Here is a 17,243-nt window from a genome sequence, read left to right on the forward strand (position 1 = left end):
AGGTAAACCTGTACTGTGGCTCAGTGGGCTGAGTGTCCAACTTCGGCTTAGGTCGTGATCTCATGGTTCGTGAGTTCGAGCCCCGCGTCAGGCTCTGTGCTGATGGCTCGGAGCCTGGCGCCTGTTTCGGATTCTGTGTCTCCCCTCTCTCTCTCTGCCCCTCCCCCACTCATGCTCTGTCTCACCCTCTCTCAAAAATAAACATTCAAAAAATTTTTTGAAAAAAAGGTAGTACACCTGTGCAAAACCCACACGCAGTGGAGTGGGTTTCGGTCTCTTTGTCCCTCTCCAACCTTGATGCCCTCCCCAGCCCCACCAGCAGGCAGCCAGCAATGTCACACTCCCGTGTAACATTTCAGGGATATTCTTTTCCTTCTGTTCACTTACGCACTTAATAAATACTTATCGAGGGGCGCCTGGGTGACTCAGTCGGTTAAGCGTCCAGCACTTGGTTTTAAGCTCAGGTCGTGATCTCATAGTTTCATGGGTTTGAGCCTCTTGTCAGGCTCTGTACTGACAGTGGGGAGCCTGCTTACAATTCTTGGTCTCCCTCTCTCTCTGCTCCTCCCCAACTCGTGCTGTCTTGCTCAAAATAAATAATTTAAAAAAAATACTGATTGAGTGCCTGCCTATTCTAGGCTTTAGGAATAGAGCCGTGATAACAAAGAAAGTTCCTGCCCTCAAAGAGCTATCATTCAAGTGGTACTTCCGTTTTTACCTTTCATATATTCTCAAGCTTGTCTACCTCTGCTCTGCTGTGTCAATCATTATTTATTATACACACTTCTCCGTGCCTTGCTTTTTTCTCTTAATACCGTACCTAGGAGGTTAATAGAGGCTACATTTAAACCTAGCCCAGAGGCTTTTTTGTTTGAATCACCTGGGCCCCAGACACAGCCTCGGCCAGAGGAAGGTAGAGTACACAAACGAATCCTGACCAGACAGAGGGGAGAAGCAAGGGCTAGCTTTCCGAAGCTGTCTTTTGGGATAGATTTGGTAACCAAGTCCAGACTTGCTGAATCAAGGACACCTGGTTTCTGGCCTGGAAAGGGACCCAGTCCCTGCCTCAAAGGGGGTGAAAGAGGAAATGGGCAAATGGCTCCTTGGTGCCACACCACACATGGGTCGTGTGCAGAACTGTGTGCAAAAGTGCTGTGGGAGGAGAAGACTTCAGCGGGGGTGGGGGGTGGGGGGTGGGGGTGTGCATAGGCAGAGTCCTAGAGAGGTAAGGTGGGTTGGCATGAATATTTGATTAGGACTCTTTGGAGGACTATAAACAGAAAGCAAATTTAGATAACACAAGTAAAATAAACCACCCAACTACACCTGAATCCTGGAAATCCCAGAATCAGAACTCAGAGAATGAAGGGCAACCCACCCAGCAGACTTCCCTCTCCACTTCTCATCTTTACTTCCGTCTCTCTCTCTCTCCAACCACCCCCTCCGCACAACCAGCTTTCTTTACTCCTCTGTCCTCATTCATGCAGGAACGTGATGTGGTGGGGGATGGGGGGACAGGGGGATGGTGTGGAGGCAATACTGAAGGAGACAACAGAATGGAGAGCCAGACCAAGGCCAATGGAATTCCGAGCGGAGATCCTACATGGGGACTGGACTTCATGGAAGCCAGGCCATATCAGCCTTCCCAGGAAGCAGAATGAAGCCGACTGGCCACACACTGCGGTCTGTCACGGCCAAGGGAGGGCTAGTTCTTTCCAAAGGAGCAGGGAGGACACATGCCTGACCTCAAAAGCGGGGGAGGATTCCCACTGGAAGGGATGCCTGGCAGAAGTGTCCCAGAGAGCTGAGGGAAGAAGGAGGACCTTGCACCAGAGGGACCAAAGGAACAAGAGGCGTGCATCCTTCTACAGAGCACCCACTTGTCACAGGCCAGTGAGTCTTGCTCAGAGTGAAGCCCAACCTCCCTGCCAAAAAAAAAAAAAAAAAAAAAAAAAAAAGTCCTTTCAGTAGGAGTTTTACACCCATGGAGCCTGTTTTCCCGGAAGCCCAGGCCCCATGGGTTCTGGGGTCAAAGATTAATGGGAAGAGTTTCCCCAGCAGTCCCAAGAGCTGCCCACGTAGCAGTGAGCTTGCCTCTTCTGGTCCCAGCTCCCAAGGGGCAGAAAACTGTGCACGGCAATGCTTAGTGACAAATAAGTGAACTTTTCTCTGGATTCACTAAGCCAGTGTCTTGGAGAAGGATACGATGGGAGGGTACACCTCTGAGGTCCCTTCGTGGGATGTCCCCCACACCTCAGCTGGTTTACTTGTGGTCTGGGTTCTAAGTCGCTAACACTACTAACATCACACACACACACACACACACACACGGTATTGTATTTTCTCCTCGCAAACACCTCTTCTCCTCCAGGCTATATGTGCTTTATGAATTGGGACCCGGTCTTACATCTCAGCCTCCCCTGCTATTTTGTACCTGGTACCTATAGGTCCTCAGCAGGAGTCGGATGAATGAAGTATGAGTGATCACCCTCTAAAGCTGTTTGAACCGCTCTGGAAAATCCCCAGTCTATTGGACACCTCCCACAGGCTTGCATCCCCATGTGGGTTGTTCCTCAGTTTTTTTCTAGGTGCTTAGTGTGGGAGGTATCGAGATAAAGTCGTTTCTAATAGCACCAACTGAATAAAGCAAATACCCTTCTTGGATGATTTTCCACACTTGGGCAGAGCAAAGCCACACGTTCATGAAGTTAGGAATGCTCCCAGTGGCCGCTGCTGCTACCTTGTCCTACCTGAATATTGGAGCAGGACACATGTTCATCCACCTTCTAGATTATTCTAGTCTCAAAGGCAGAGGGGCCAACTGGGTGTTCACACGTTATCTTATCTATACACTTTTCTTTACAAAAACGTTTCCCACCTCTCTTTGACCGGAGCAAGGATTGGGTGGCATGGGGCAGAAGCAGATGGGATAGAAGACCACCCATTTCAAGAGGCTGTGAAACTGTCCCACTCTCCTTTAGGGTTTGTCCTTGGATGGGTGGTCTCATTTCATTTCTTCTAAATATTCCACTCACTCACCCCTTTGCATGGGACACCCACATTTCTGGAGCAGAGAGGAGGGGATACATCTGGAAGCAGAAGACTGTGTGAAGCTGGTGGGCTTTAAAATGAAATGTGCTCAGTGTGTGTGATTGTTACTACTTTCTTCCAGCTAGGGCCAGGGTTTTTGAGGGCATTGCTGGCACATGGAACCCAGCACCCCAGAGGCCCATGTGAAGGGGCAAAGCAGATAAACTCGACGCTTGTAGAAAGCCATTTGTGAGCACCTGGAAGAGAGATCTGGGTTCAGATCCAACTAACGGACAACTCACATTTATGGAGCCCAGACTCTAGGCTAAGCATTTTCATGGATGAGGTCATTTAATTCTCATCCATCCATCTTGACAAATAGAATTATTACCCCCATTTAACAGAAGAGGAAGAGGTTTTTCTAGAAAGATGAAGAATTCACCCGAAGTCACATACTTTGCTAGTGGCAGAGTCAGAATTCAAATCCAAACAGTTGGAATTTAGAACCAACACTTCACATGGTCTTACCACTTAGCTGTGTTTTGGGCAGACATTATTTAACTTGTCTAAGCTTTAATTTCCTTCCCTATAAACACGGGCATGATAATGGTACCTACCATTCAGGTTGTTGAGAACAGTAGTTGGGAAAAGGAGTCTGGAGCAGCCAAGCACACAGGAAGCCACGGGTGGTAACAGTTATGGTTATTATAAAGGACAAGCATGCCAGATCCACACTGAATGAAGTGGCTTCCAACTCTGTGCTGACATCCAGGGCTGTGTGGTCTTCAGCCCTCCCATCTCTCCAGGGTGGCTCAGGATGGACCTTGACCCTTAGAGTTCTCCAACAGTGAGAAGGAGGTCCTTATTAGGTGCAGTGGGGGGCCCTTAGTCCAGCCAGTGACTGATGCTCCTGCCTCTTCCTCCCCGGAACCAAGCCTGCTGGGCTCAGAAGGGACCCCCCTGCCCAGCTCTCGGGGGACAGCAGTGGGTGGTGGGTGGTCCTTCTAGTTGGAATGCTCCCACCGAACAGATGGGGCTCTCGGAGCTGTTTGAAGGTGGCAGCTTGATGTATATTAACTGGCAAACTGCTCATCCTGTAGGGGCGGCCTGGAAGGAGGCCCACAGTTGTGAGTGGGCGAAGGGGGCCGCAGGGGAAGTTGGCAAGCGGGGTGGCATGGTGTGGGAGGAGGCGAAGGCAGTGCTGTGGGCTGTGGGCAGGACGCACACAGAGGTGAGGAGGTGAGACGGCTCAGCAGCAAAGCCAGCCTGGCCCAGCTCCTCGCCAAGGAAGCACACCGGGTAACATTTGCTTCCCTGGTCTCCTAGAAACAGCGTCACGGGAGCCTGAATCAGAGTGTGGTGCCCTAAGGAGGCCATGCAGTTCCTTTGCTGCAGTCTGCAGACAGGAAACCGTGGCCTAAGATGGAGAGAGGCTTGTCCAAGTTGCTCAGTAACCTCTCTTCATCCTGGTCAATGCTTATAGCAGTCTCTAGAAATACATCCAAGCATTCAGACCTCATTTTGCTCTTTTAAAGAGTCTTAAAAGTATGGTGATCAACACAAAGGAAGTTTTGAAAGGAAAAAAAAAATCATCCAATACCCTAATTACGATCATTTCGTGCCTTCATTTTCCGGCTTTTAAAAAATATGTGTGTGTGGTTTTTTTTTTTATGTAGTTGCAATCACAGAGGAGAGAAAATTCTGCTTTTTCGTTTAATGGAGTCATTTTTCCTCATGTTGCAGTCTTCAGAGTTGTCACAAAAAAACCACACACTGTAGTTGGACAGTAAATCAAATTTCCAGGACACAGAAATGAACACAGGCAATTTGACTGTTTTGAGTTATGACTTCCTTGGTGACCTGTTAGTGTCTGTCTGGTGTCCTTCCTGTCCTAGAAGGACAGACCAATTTTACAAGAAAGATAATCTATCGCCAAAATGAGAAATGGGACCTGGCAAGAAACTGCCTGGGTTTGCCTGGACCCCCAGGCATGACCAGGGTTTTATGTCCTGCTAGAATGGGACAGGACCTAGGCGTGAGTCTCTTTTTCAAAAACTTTCCAGGATCTTAACACGCGGCCAGGATGGACAACCCCCGGTGTAACAGGCAAACCCTTAGAAAAATCCTCACCCATGTCACATAGAGGATAAGGGCAGATTTATTAGAATCCTGTCCTAGAACAGAGTTGAGACTTTGTCATCTGCACAGTGTGACAGCTGCAATTTGAATAAGACATTTAAAATTGTTTGGCATAATATGGCTAGGAATGACGGGAGGGTTGTCTGATGGGAGGGGAACAAAGATGATGGAGGGAGGTCTGGGAGTGTGGTTTCAAAGGGTTCAGAGGGGTGGGTGGTGACCTACAGGATTTATTCCCCGCCCACAAGAGGACTTTGATGGCTTTCTGGTTCTGAGGATCCACAACAGTTGTAAGACCTGGTTGGCATTGTCCAGTGAACTAAGTATGCATAAGAGCCATCTCGGCTGGGCCCAAGGTGGACACCCTGGACCACCCTCCTGAACCGGGACCGGCAGGAGCCTTCCAGGCTGCTGGGGAAGTGGGCTCCGCGCACAGAAGACTCCGATCCTCAAACGTTTGTCCCTTGTCAGTGAGCAAGGAACGACGGCCACCTCTGGCACTTCCAGCTCTCTTTGGGTTCCGTTTTTTGAAACTGTCTCCAGAGTCTTCCTTCCTTCTGGTTTGGAAAGCTTTGCCAAGACTGATTTGGCACGTTCAACTTCCCTAGTCAATGCCGTGAGCTCTGGGGTTTCCCTGGTACTCTGGGTCTCGGTCATCTCGTGGCCTCCTGCCTCAAGCTGCTGGAGGAGGGAAAGGGAATCAGATCAATTCAGCAAGCACCGTTCGAGCATCTACCCCAAGCCATGAACAGGGATTGGCACCAGCCCCAGGTAGATGAGTGAGCAAAGTCTTCGTCCCTCCTCAGTTGTGTGTCACACTGCACTACATCCCTGGTGGTCACGAAGGGTTGGGAGCACACGGGAGAGGGCAATTCATTCTGTCCCAGGGCTCAGCAGTCTCTACAGTGAAGAGAGGGCATTGGAGCTGTACTTTAAAAGAAATTGTTCCAGCAATCAATTATTGTGTAACAAACACGCCAATCCTTAGTGGCTTAAAAGAACAATTGGGTATATTCTCTCAAGGTTCTGTGGGTTGACTGGGCTCCGTGGGGAAGGGGGGGGGGTCATTTGAGGTCTCATGTGGTGGCAGGTTGCAACTGGGGTTGGAGCCATTCAAAAGCTCAACCGGTCGAGGCCCCCCAAATGGCTCCATCACTCACATGCCTGGAATCTTGTCCAAGATGGCTGGAACAGCCTGGGCAGACAGGATCTCTCTCTCTACAGGATACTCCTACGTGGCCAGCTGAGCTTCCTCACAGCATAGCATACTCAGAGTACTCAAACTTATCACGGGACACCCGACTTCTCTCAGAGCATCATTCCAATAGACCCAGGGAGAAAACTCAAGGTCTTTTCTGCGCTAACCTTGGAAGAACACAACGTCATTTCTACTGCACTCTGTTGACCAGGCCAGATCCCAAATGGAGGACTACAGGAGAGCCTGATGACCAGGAGGCATGGCTTCCTGGGGAGACGCTTTTGAATCTAGCTGCTACAGAGGATAGGATTTCAACATTCAAGATGGGAGGAGGACCAGATCCTTGGCAGAAGGGACCACAAGAGCAAGCACAGGAATATGTGGGGAACAACAAGTGGTTTTAGTTTTGATCATTTCATATCTAAAGCAAAGAGAAGACCAGAAAGGTAGATAGAGGTCCAAGCACAGAGGAATGTGGACTTCCTTTTACAGGCAATAGGGAGCCACTGCATATTGCAGGGTTGGGAAATCCACATGATTAGATCGGTGCTTCGTTTTGAGCACCCTTGTCGCAGTCTGGAGGACGATTTGGAAAATGGCGGAATTTCTGGGGAGAAAGAGACCACTCAGAAACTGAATGCAATAGGCCAGGTGGGAAAATAGAGTTCTCCCAGGGCAGGGCAGTGGGGCTCAGCGGGACAAGGGGAGCGGATGGATGCAAGGGATGGTTCAGAAACAGAATTAACACACTGGAGCAATTGATCACGTGTGGGAAATGAGGAAGAGGAGGAGACGGAGATTCCAGACCAGGTGACCAGTAGGAAAGAGGGCTGAAAGCTCTAACAAATCTGCAATCCTGCAGGTGGCAAAGTGGAGGCTTCGGAAAGGATGGGGCGCCTGGAAAGCTTTGTTACTCTAGGGATGTAAGAATCTCCTGGGAAACTTATTAAAATTTTTTTTTCAACGTTTTTATTTATTTTTGGGACAGAGACAGAGCATGAACGGGGGAGGGGCAGAGAGAGAGGGAGACACAGAATCGGAAACAGGCTCCAGGCTCTGAGCCATCAGCCCAGAGCCCGACGCGGGGCTCGAACTCACGGACGGCGAGATCGTGACCTGGCTGAAGTCGGACGCTTAACCGACTGCGCCACCCAGGCGCCCCTCCTGGGAAACTTATTAAAATGAAGTTACTAGATTTTAAGAGTCTGGGTCACGTGCTGCAGGGAAATTACAGGGGGTGGAGACTGTTCTCCAGGGGGTTTTTTTGTTTGTTTATTTTTTAATGAAGTCTCTTTTGGCCTAGAAGTCAGAGTGCAAGGGACTAAGGGAAAAGTGAGGGTAAGAATAAAAGTGTCAAAAACTACTCTTTCCCAGCCACGTGGGGAGGGAAGAGACTGGGAGACAAAAGACCAGCTCCAGGAAGGGTCCTTGTCCCGATGAGGGGGGACTGAGGAGGAGGGAGATGAAGGGAAGACAGAAAAGGAGAGTGGGAAAGAGGGAAGACAACAGCTGAGCTTAGCGGTAAAGACCAGGGTCTGTTGAAATCTGGCTTCTAATCCTGATTGTCCCTCACTAGCTGTGCGACCTTGGGCAAGTGACCGTCTCTCTGAACTCAGTTTTTTGTCTGTACTGTGAGGATGACGGCATTTACCCAGGGCTCTGGGGGGAATTAGCCCCGGGGCAGGGTTCCTGGTCTCGCTCAGAGGACGTTAGTCTTGCTGCTGCTGAGGACGGAACAAGGGAGCCCATGTGACAACACAAATAATGACATCGGACACTGGAGAGCAAAAGGGGCCACCTTTTTAAAAGCTCTATTAAAAAGATTTCAAACGTGCACAAAGTAGGGAGAATAACAATGAACACCCAGATTTAGTTAATTCCTAACCTTTTGTCACACTTGCTTCAAGGATTGTTTTTTGTTGTGGCTGAGATATTTTAAAACAAGCCCCAGGTCTCCTATCGTTTCACTCTTTTATGTATAGAAAACACAGTGTTTGAAACATTTCTTACATGGTTGCAATGTAATTACACACCTAAGAAACAGGCATTCACTCTTTGGTAGCCCCTAATGTCCAGTCCACAGTCAGGTTTCCCCAGTGTGTAAAAAAATGATTTGGGGGCACCTGGGCGGCTTAATCGGTTAAGCGTCCAACTCAGCTCAGGTCATGATCTCATGGTTTGTGGGTTTGAGCCCCAGATCAGGTTCTGTGCTGACAGCATGGAGCCTGCTTGGGATTCTCTCTCTTCCTCTCTCTACCCCTCTGCCGCTCACACTCTCCGTCTCCCCCCAAATAAACTTCAAGACAATGGTTTGTTTAATTCAAGATCCAAAGCGTACACATGCACTGGACCATTTAGGTCTTTAAAGTCTCAATCTAGAACAGTCCTTCCACCCCCTTTTTAAAGCCACTGAATTATTGGAAATGTGAAATGAGTCATTTGCTTGGCAGAATGAGTCACAACGTGGATTTGTCTGGTTGCTTCCCCGCAGCACCACTCGACTTGTTTCTCTATCCCTTGAAATGTCTTTGACTAGAGATTAACCTGAAAGGCTCGATTACGATCAACTTTCTCAGGGCAAGCACAATTCATGGGTGTACTTCCTGCTTCATAGATAACACCTCACAGGGCAGAGACCGCGGCCTTGGCTACTCTTTAGAATCAGCTGGGGGCACTTTGTAAACAGCTCCGTGCATAGGCTGCACCCAGACCTTTTAAATCATAACGAGTATGGATGGATCCGGGCATCAGTACGTGTTAAAGCTTCCCCAGGTGATGCCAATGTGCAGGTGAGGCCCAGCCCCTGTGTTTCATCTCATCAGGAGGTACACGTGTTGTTCGCTCTTTCCTAGTGATCTAAGATGGAACAGTGGGGGTCAGGTGCAGGCAGCCTTCCCTGTCCATGTAAAGTGCTCTATTAACATACCCTCTGATCGTTTCAGCCACTGATAATTTTCACCTGAACCAAAGGGGATTGCAAAAAGAGGACTTTCTAATTCTGTATTCCAGGCGCAGTTTTGTTTTGCTAGAATACCTCCATCAAAAAATGAATTCTCCCTTGTCCACCTGGGCTATTTTTGTCTACCCCAAAATATAATCCATCTAGGCAAGGGAAGGTAAATGGTCAATCTTAAGAATGATCACCTCTCTTCGGAGACCATTTGCAAGAGATGGGGGTGGAAGATGCAAGCACCCTCCGAGGTGGAGATCAGGAGAGAGGAGGTGGGGTTCACACTGTAACAGGAGGTCAGGTCACCTCAGGGAGTGAAGGAGGCAGGGAGAGGAGAGAAGCTGTTGGGAATGCGGCAGGCAGTTAACCTTCACGGAAAGGAGTGCTGAGAGGACGAGGGTCCAGCTGGGATTAGAGTGTGAGCTTGTGTTAGGATTTCTACAGCCAAGTTCAGCAGTGGAAGGGGATTCAGCCGGGGCGGCCAGCACTGGGGCTGGCGAGGTGGGTGCTGAAGGACAAGGGGGTGCCGGAATCAGGATGCCAGCAAGACCTTCGCTATAGCAGCAACCGTGATTTCTCCGTCGGTGCCTATGGCTCCCCATGGCTGGACCTCTGCTTATTCAGGTCTCCTGTCACACACTATCTCCTGCAGAAGCCACCCCTGACTTTCTAGGAGAGGAAGCCCCATCTCACGGCAGCCCCCTCTTCTGTGCCCCCACAGTCTCTGGACCGCTCCATCCCAGCCTGTGTCGGCAGCAATGCAATGATTTGTGTGGCCGTGTCCCTTCTTTGGCCCTAAGTTCTGGTGGAAGGGTGTGGAGACACAACATGAGCTATGACGGGAGGGAGCTGTTGACAGAGGCAGTGGGAAGAGAAAGGACTTCTCAGGACCCCAAAAGTCGTTATCCATCTGGGTAACTGGGTAACACACACAACCCGAGCTTTCACATTTTCAAACCTGGATCAGATCGTACCAGCCCCTCTGAGAGTTTCCAACACACTTGGGATCAAGCCTGCCACGGCCTGAATGTTCGTGGCCCCCAAAATTCATGTTGAAATCCTACCGCTCAGTGTGAGGGTACTGGGAGGTGGGGCCTTTGGAAGCTGCTTAGGTGGGGCCCTCGTGAAGGGGATTCGTGTTCTCATAAATGAGGCCCCACAGAGCTCCCGCCCCCATCCCCCACATAAGGGCACATTGAGAAGTCTGTGACCCAGGAGAGGAAACTCACCGGACCATGTCCGCACCCTGGTCTCAGCCAGCCAGCCTCCAGAACAGCGAGAAATACGTTTCTGTTGTTTACAAGCGGCCCAGCCTGCAGTATTTTGTCAAAGTGGTGCTAAGACACGCCTCCAATCCTCCTCATGGCCCAAGAGGCTCTATAGGACCTGCTGCCACGGTCGCCCTCGTTCCCTCTGCTCCTCACGCACGAGCCACCACAGCGCGTGGCACCTGCTGGCCCCTCTGCCTGGAGCGTCTTCCTGCAGGCACCAGCCGGTCTCCCTCACTTCATCGGGTCTCTGCTCCAATATCCTATTTTCAGAGAAACCCTCCCGGACCACCCCGTCTCTCGCTCTCTGTCTGCCCTTCCCTACTCTGTTCCCCTTTGCAGCCCTGGTCATCCCTTGATGCTGCATCCCACACTCCGTTGCTCTTTGTTTCCCGCCTGTGTCCCGGCCTAGAACCTTACTGCCATGATGATAGTGTCTGCTTCTTGTCACTATGTTCTCAGCACCCAGAACAGTGGCCGATTTGAGGCTGATGTCCAAAATTTATTGTCGAATGCATGTATATATACAAAGTGCTTTTGTAAGGCAAAGAAAAATCGAAACTAGGGGGTGGGGATACATGCTTGTCTGTATTCCCCCACACCTCCTGGCCATCCACAGGATGAAGCACGAAGCCTCAGAGAGGCAGGACTGGGACAGGAAGCAGGACCAATATCCTCGGCACAGAGAACAGAGCCAGGGATGTGTCCCGAGGGAACTGAAGAAATAAGGCATAAAGACGCGCGCAGCCATGGGAAGGGGCTGGTGGCCCAGGGCATCAGACACAACACATTCTTCCAGTCAGCAGCGTGGGGCCCTGTTGTGGTCCAGCTGCTATGCCCTGCACAGGGACACCGGAGGAAGAAGATGCAAGCCTTCTCCTCAAGTAGACCACAGAATGGATGGGGTAGGGGGGATGGGTGGGCGGAAATCGGCAAGTAAAACCAGGGGTGACTGGTGCTAGAGGCCATGCGGTACAGGTTAAGAAGAGGGATCTAGAGCCTGACTGAAGAAACCCAGATTCTGGCTCTGCCGCTTAACTAGCTGAGTGATGGTGAGCAAACTAGATACCCCCGCGCTCTGTTTCCCCATCTATATAATGGGGAGAATAATGACGCCTATTTCATATCTGTGTTATATGCATACACACCCCTATACATACTACGTATATATGCACACATATATACACACACATATAGGTCTTAGAGTGATGGTTCAGAGGAAGTACTATATAAATGTTAGCTGTTATATTAAGAGACTTGCATAGGGAGCTGGTGAGGTTATACAGTGAGGAAGGGGCAATGCTATCTGGGGTCAGAAGGAGGCAGAGAAAGCTCACAGAGCTGAAGGTGGGGGAAGGTCCTTGAGCCAAAGCCTGAGAGGTGAGTAAATTGGCTCCCGACGGAGGGCACCGTGTGAGAGGACTCGGGATGGGGGGCTTCCAGAGCACTTGCTCTTACGTGAAACATCAGTTCAGAGGAGACACGGGTATGACAGAATGTCACCGACCAGACCAGAAGGTCTGGACAGAAGCAGAGTGCAGGACTTGACATGGCCTCAGGCTCCCCCCCCCCCCATTGCGGGGGTCCTGACTGCCGCTGCCGGCCCGTCCAGGGAAGTGGCCACAGGATGGCTCTATGTCTCCAGAATAAGCCAGGGCCATTTGCAGGCCGGTTGTGATTTTTTTTAAAGGAAGAAATACAATTTGCTGGTGCTGGAGAAGACATTAATTTTGTTATGTGGGCTGCATGAGTCATCCAGAAACAAAGCAAGAGATGTAAGTACAGTTTCCACAACCCTCTGTGTGTCATTTTGTGCCTGCCCAGGCCTGGTCGTTACTTCGGGCAGCTCAGATCTCGCCCCTGGGAAGGTCCAATACTGGAGCCCTTTCCTCTGGAGAACTGGGTTCTAGACCTCCTGGGTTTACACCATTTTGCAAGCCCAAAAATGGGTGGGGGGAGGAAAAAAACACCCGCCTCCCTCTGCTCTGCGGTGGGATTTGGGAGACAGCTAGGTATGTGCCCCTTCCTTGGCTTTTTCTCATTTGACCTTGGGCATGTCCCAGGATTCCTCGAGTTGTCAGACTTCTCATCTGAAAGTGGGGTGCAGGAGCCCTAATCAGGGCCATTTGGGGGATGACATGCGACAATACCAGACAAATCCCTACGGGAGACGTGCTGGGTGAACCCTCATTCTGCCTCTTCAAGTGAGAGCAGGAAGACAGGGCTCTAGCTGTCCTTTCTTGAAGCCTCTAGGCCAGTTCCTTCCCCTTCTGAACCCCAGTATGGGATCTGTAGGAAGTTCTTATCTGCCAGCACTTCCAGCCTAAAATTCTGTAACTGGGGCAACAAACTTGCTTGAAGGGAACATAAAGGACGTGTGTGTGTGTGTGTGTGTGTGTGTGTGTGTGTGCGCGCGCGCGCCAGTTACAGAGTTGAACAGGACCCCCCAGCGGGGGCCACATCAATCTGGGTTGTTGGTTCCAGCGGCCAGGCAGTACTATTTGCATTGACAGTGTGGTTATTTATTTGGGGTCGAGTCACAGAGGCTGGAGAGAACTCGAAGGGCCCTTCAAGCCATGAGGCTTCCTCAGCCCCTTGTGGGAAGAAGAGGGAGGACATTAGCTGTGTCTCTGAGCAGGACTCGCCTAGAAGGAACGCCCTACCCCCAGGAATAAAGTATCAACCTTCTTTGAGGCCCACGTCAAATTCGGCCTTCTCTAAGAGGTAGGCAGCCTGGCCTCTCAGGAAAAAAACATGTGTTTTGAACTTAGGTTGTTGTCCTAGTTCTGCCTCTTACTGGCCATGTAACTTGGGGTAAGTGATTTCACCTTTAGGTGAAAGTTTCGGCCCCTCAGTTTCTCCAGCTGTAAAACAGGCATGGCAACAGTCCCATTCCTCACAGAGTCGAGTAGCTTAAATGAGACAAGGGAAGTACCTTGCACACATCAGATGCCCAACAAGCGGCAGCCGTAATAAGCCTCTCTAGGCCCCTTGCGGTTGCAAAGTCTCTTCTCCGTATTTATTTCCACAGTAGTTGCTCTGTGCCATCAGAGGCTCAAAACTATTCATGGATCTGCCTTCACCTCCTGGTGAATTAGAAGCTTCTAGGGAAGGAGTACTGCTTCACATCCACGTCTGATCCCCCAGAGTGCCTGGCACAGAGTAGCTGTTCAATTAAAGCATCCTGAATCCAATGGAAGACAAACTCAAAGAGAAGAAATAGCATTTCTTTCTTTGCCAGCCTCCTACCGGCCAGCCAGGTGCCTGAGAGCATGTGTGATGGCACAGGCCTGGCCCTTAGAACAGAATGTGCCAGGGGACCCAGGTCAGGGAACAAAACTAAGCAGTGGGGGAGAGGCAGGCCAGCTGCAACATGCCCAGGGGCCTAGCTTCTGCCTCCGCGGCAGTAAATCACCAAGTGAAGCGTCCCACCCGCCAGACCCTGCTTAGGCCAGATCTGCTGTTCTGCTCGCGTAACGGAAGCCGCCAGCAGAACATCACAGTTAATTGCAAAGAAGGGTGAGTCACACCAAGCAGCCTGAAAGGAGAGGGTACTCGCTGTAAAAGGACAGGAAGATCAGCCAGAAGGCTGCTGAAGACCAGCTCTGGTGTCTGGGGAGCCCCAGGGCTTTTGGGGAGGAAGGGAGTCGTGATCCTGCATACTCTGCCCCCCATTACGTGTCAGGGACTGCACATAGGTGATCGGTCTTATGATTTTTAAAATACAAGAAGAAAGTGCAAACACTAAGGTGGATGTCTGTACCCAGGATTATTTAATCCTCAGGACGATGGGTCGAGCCAGAGACTTCAGCCTTATTTACAGAGGTGAAAACAGACCTGTCGATTTTGTGCTTTGCCCACAGTCACAGTGGTAGGAACCCGAGCCCTCTGCCACCTGAGCCCATCTCGCTTTTCTGCAACGTGGTCTGGCTCTGTCTCCGCGGACCTCTAGTATCCCCGAAACTCGTCTTGCAGCCCAGGTTCAACCACTTCCAGCAAAGAGATCTCGCCGCCTGGAACGCAACCTAGTCCTAGTGAATACCTAGCGCTTAGGTAAGTGTGCGCATGCGTAGGCTCTAGGCCCTTTACAAACGGACTCCTAGCCCTGACAGGAGCCCCAGGAGGGAAGTACCAGGATTTCCTTCACTTTGCAGAGGAGGACAGAGAGGTTCAGAAACTTGCTAAGGTCATACGCCTGTTGATAGAGCGGAGACTTGACCCGGGTGGCTGCAACCCCTCCACCCCCACTCCAGGGCACACCCCCAGCCCGCTTTGCCGCTGCGTTGCTGTTTAAAAGATTTTCCTTACTCTGATGCAGGTCTGCTCCCCTAGAACGTCTACACGCGGGTTGTAAGTTTTGTCCTCTGGTGCAGGCCAGCCCCTCTTAGACGCAACGTTTTTTGAGCCGCCCACTTCGCTCTGCCCCGCCATCTGAACCTAATCTCGCTCCTGTTCGGATTTCCCTCCATTTTCTGCTGTCGATGCGCCTCGGTGGTGCTCACCAGAGCTTCTAGACCACCCCTGGGGCCTTGTCTTTTCTGAGCTTCCAGTTGTCCTCGAGGCTCTATACTGGGCGTCCTGACAGCTAATCAGAAGAGTGATTCACAGCAGGGACTTGGTGTCCGCCCGGGGCCCAGACGCAGAAAGGCAGTACAGTCAGCCTCCTGCCCCTGCTGTGGCCCAACACCCACCCCAGTGGGAGTCCCCCAGGGTCCAAAGTTGTGATAGGCTTTGTGCAGCAACTCCAGGACAGGGTTGTAGTCATTGTCCTTTTAGGGTCCCCGGTGGGGCGGGGGGTGCCGGCAAGGATTATGCGGGTTGGGCGGGGAGCTATAGAGGAACTACAAAGCGGACGGGGCTGTGTTCTCTATGCCTGCAAGCCTACCACCTCCCCGCCCCGCAGCCTGGAGGCAGAGGAAGCCCCAACAGGAGAGACAGGGCCTCAATTTTCAGCTGGAGACCCGAGGCAGCTCCAGTTGGACCCATTGTTCCTGGGAACAGCGGGGAGGGGGGGGGTGCTGTTGGTTATCAGAGGTTCCTGTAGGAGCTACAATCTGCATTTCATTTTAGGGATTTATAGCTGCTTTGTTCTTTTCCCCTTTGTTTTCCCAGAGTTGCCTTTGGTGCAAATGTTTCTTTTAGAAAATTTCTCAATAACGCCAAGGAGAGAAGGCGTCCTCCCCCAGCCCTGTTTTATCCTGATGACTCCTAAGCGCAGAGACTAGGCAGCCACACCCTCCCCCACCCCAAGAAGAAGGTGAGCTAGAAAGAGCTGCAGGAGAGAGGGGAAGGGGAGGGATTACCAAGCCCCTTTTAAGAGCTAGGTGCTCCCTGTGCCTCATCAGACTTTATTCTCCCCACGCCCTGCAGGTAAACTTGATTTTTCTCATTTCGTTTTTCTGATGAGGAAAGGCTGAGGCTCAGAGGGGTTGAATCACTTGGATGACCCCCAGCCGGTTAAGTGGCAGCATCAAGACTGGAGCTCAGGTTTCACCCCAAAGCCTCTCTCACTTCCACGGTGTGCTTGGGCTCAAAGGGGAGAGGCAGGACCACTCCAGCTCTTTGGCTCAGCATTGACTCCCCCAGGACCCCTCCTTTTCTCATCCCTTAGAGAACCATGTGTTCTGTGTCTATGGGCTCATCCCCTCCCGGGCGGGTGTATGAGAAAGCATCCTCAGAAGACATGCCCGTGGGAGAAAGAAAACAAAATGTTGTTTCTGGAGGACCTGGCCCAACTAGTCAGATAGGCCCATTGGCCGGGCTCTTTTCTCAAGACCCCGGGGAAGGGCACACATGATGGGAAGCTGTCAGTGAGCATGGGGTGTTTGACGGAACCAGGCACACATCTCCAGGTTCATGTGCAGGAGGGAGTACTGTCCAGGGAGCCCTCTACAGGCGGAGTTAAGTGTGGCCCATGCCCCTAGTCACTCTGTGTATCTGCTCAGCCAAGCCAATGGGGTCTGAGTGTGTGAGACTCGCAGAATGACACCACCGTGAGATGACAGAACTGGGGGGGGCCGCTGGGACCATGCCATCCAACCAACCTCCGTATGTAGCAACACATGAGGAAGTGAAGTCACACAGCTGGGCCACCCAGCCTGCTCCAGATTCCAAGGCTCTCAGGAGCAGCCTATTCCTTTCCCAGGGGCTTCACAGCTTGAGTGTCAGCCACATCACCTGGTTCTCAATCAGACTATTCCAGAAGAGGCCAGGAATTCACATTTTAGCTCCCTCCCCCGGGGCAATTCTAATGCACCTTAGAGTTGAGCCTGGTGGCTAGGCCAGGATTAAACAAACTTCAATTTTTGGGGTGTTTCACTAAGCTGGGCTAAGGGTTTGGACTTAACCTGACTTTATCTACCTTCCTCTGGCCTCACCCACAGGACGTGGAAGGCAGAGGAGGGTGGTCCTGCCTGTGGGTAAGTAGGCTGGATGAGGTACAAAAGGTTGAGAAGTAAGGGTCACCTTCAAAGGGGTCTATACACCCCAGCTCAACACAATCCCCACTAGCCACATCACTCCTTTAGGCCACCTGCCTGGAAATCTAAAGTGTGCCCCTTGGAATTGAGTGGCAAGGATCTTTCCGGAACTGTCCACGGAACTGGGCTCTAGGTCCGGCTCTGATACTCACTGTGGAACCCCGAGGAACTGAGAGACG

At 51.2% G+C, this 17,243-nt stretch overlaps 1 long non-coding RNA gene across 1 annotated transcript; it reads right to left on the bottom strand.

Annotated features, from left to right (window-relative positions):
• Positions 1-5,170: 5,170 nt before the first annotated feature.
• LOC123379993 lies at positions 5,171-15,911 on the bottom strand. Its single transcript, XR_006585182.1, has 2 exons — positions 10,547-15,911; positions 5,171-5,850 (listed from the first exon to the last, which is right to left on the bottom strand). It is a non-coding gene; the product is annotated as an uncharacterized LOC123379993 (long non-coding RNA).
• Positions 15,912-17,243: the final 1,332 nt, after the last annotated feature.

The sequence above is a fragment of the Felis catus genome, chromosome C2 (assembly GCF_018350175.1).
Source record: "Felis catus isolate Fca126 chromosome C2, F.catus_Fca126_mat1.0, whole genome shotgun sequence".
NCBI lineage: Eukaryota > Metazoa > Chordata > Mammalia > Carnivora > Felidae > Felis > Felis catus.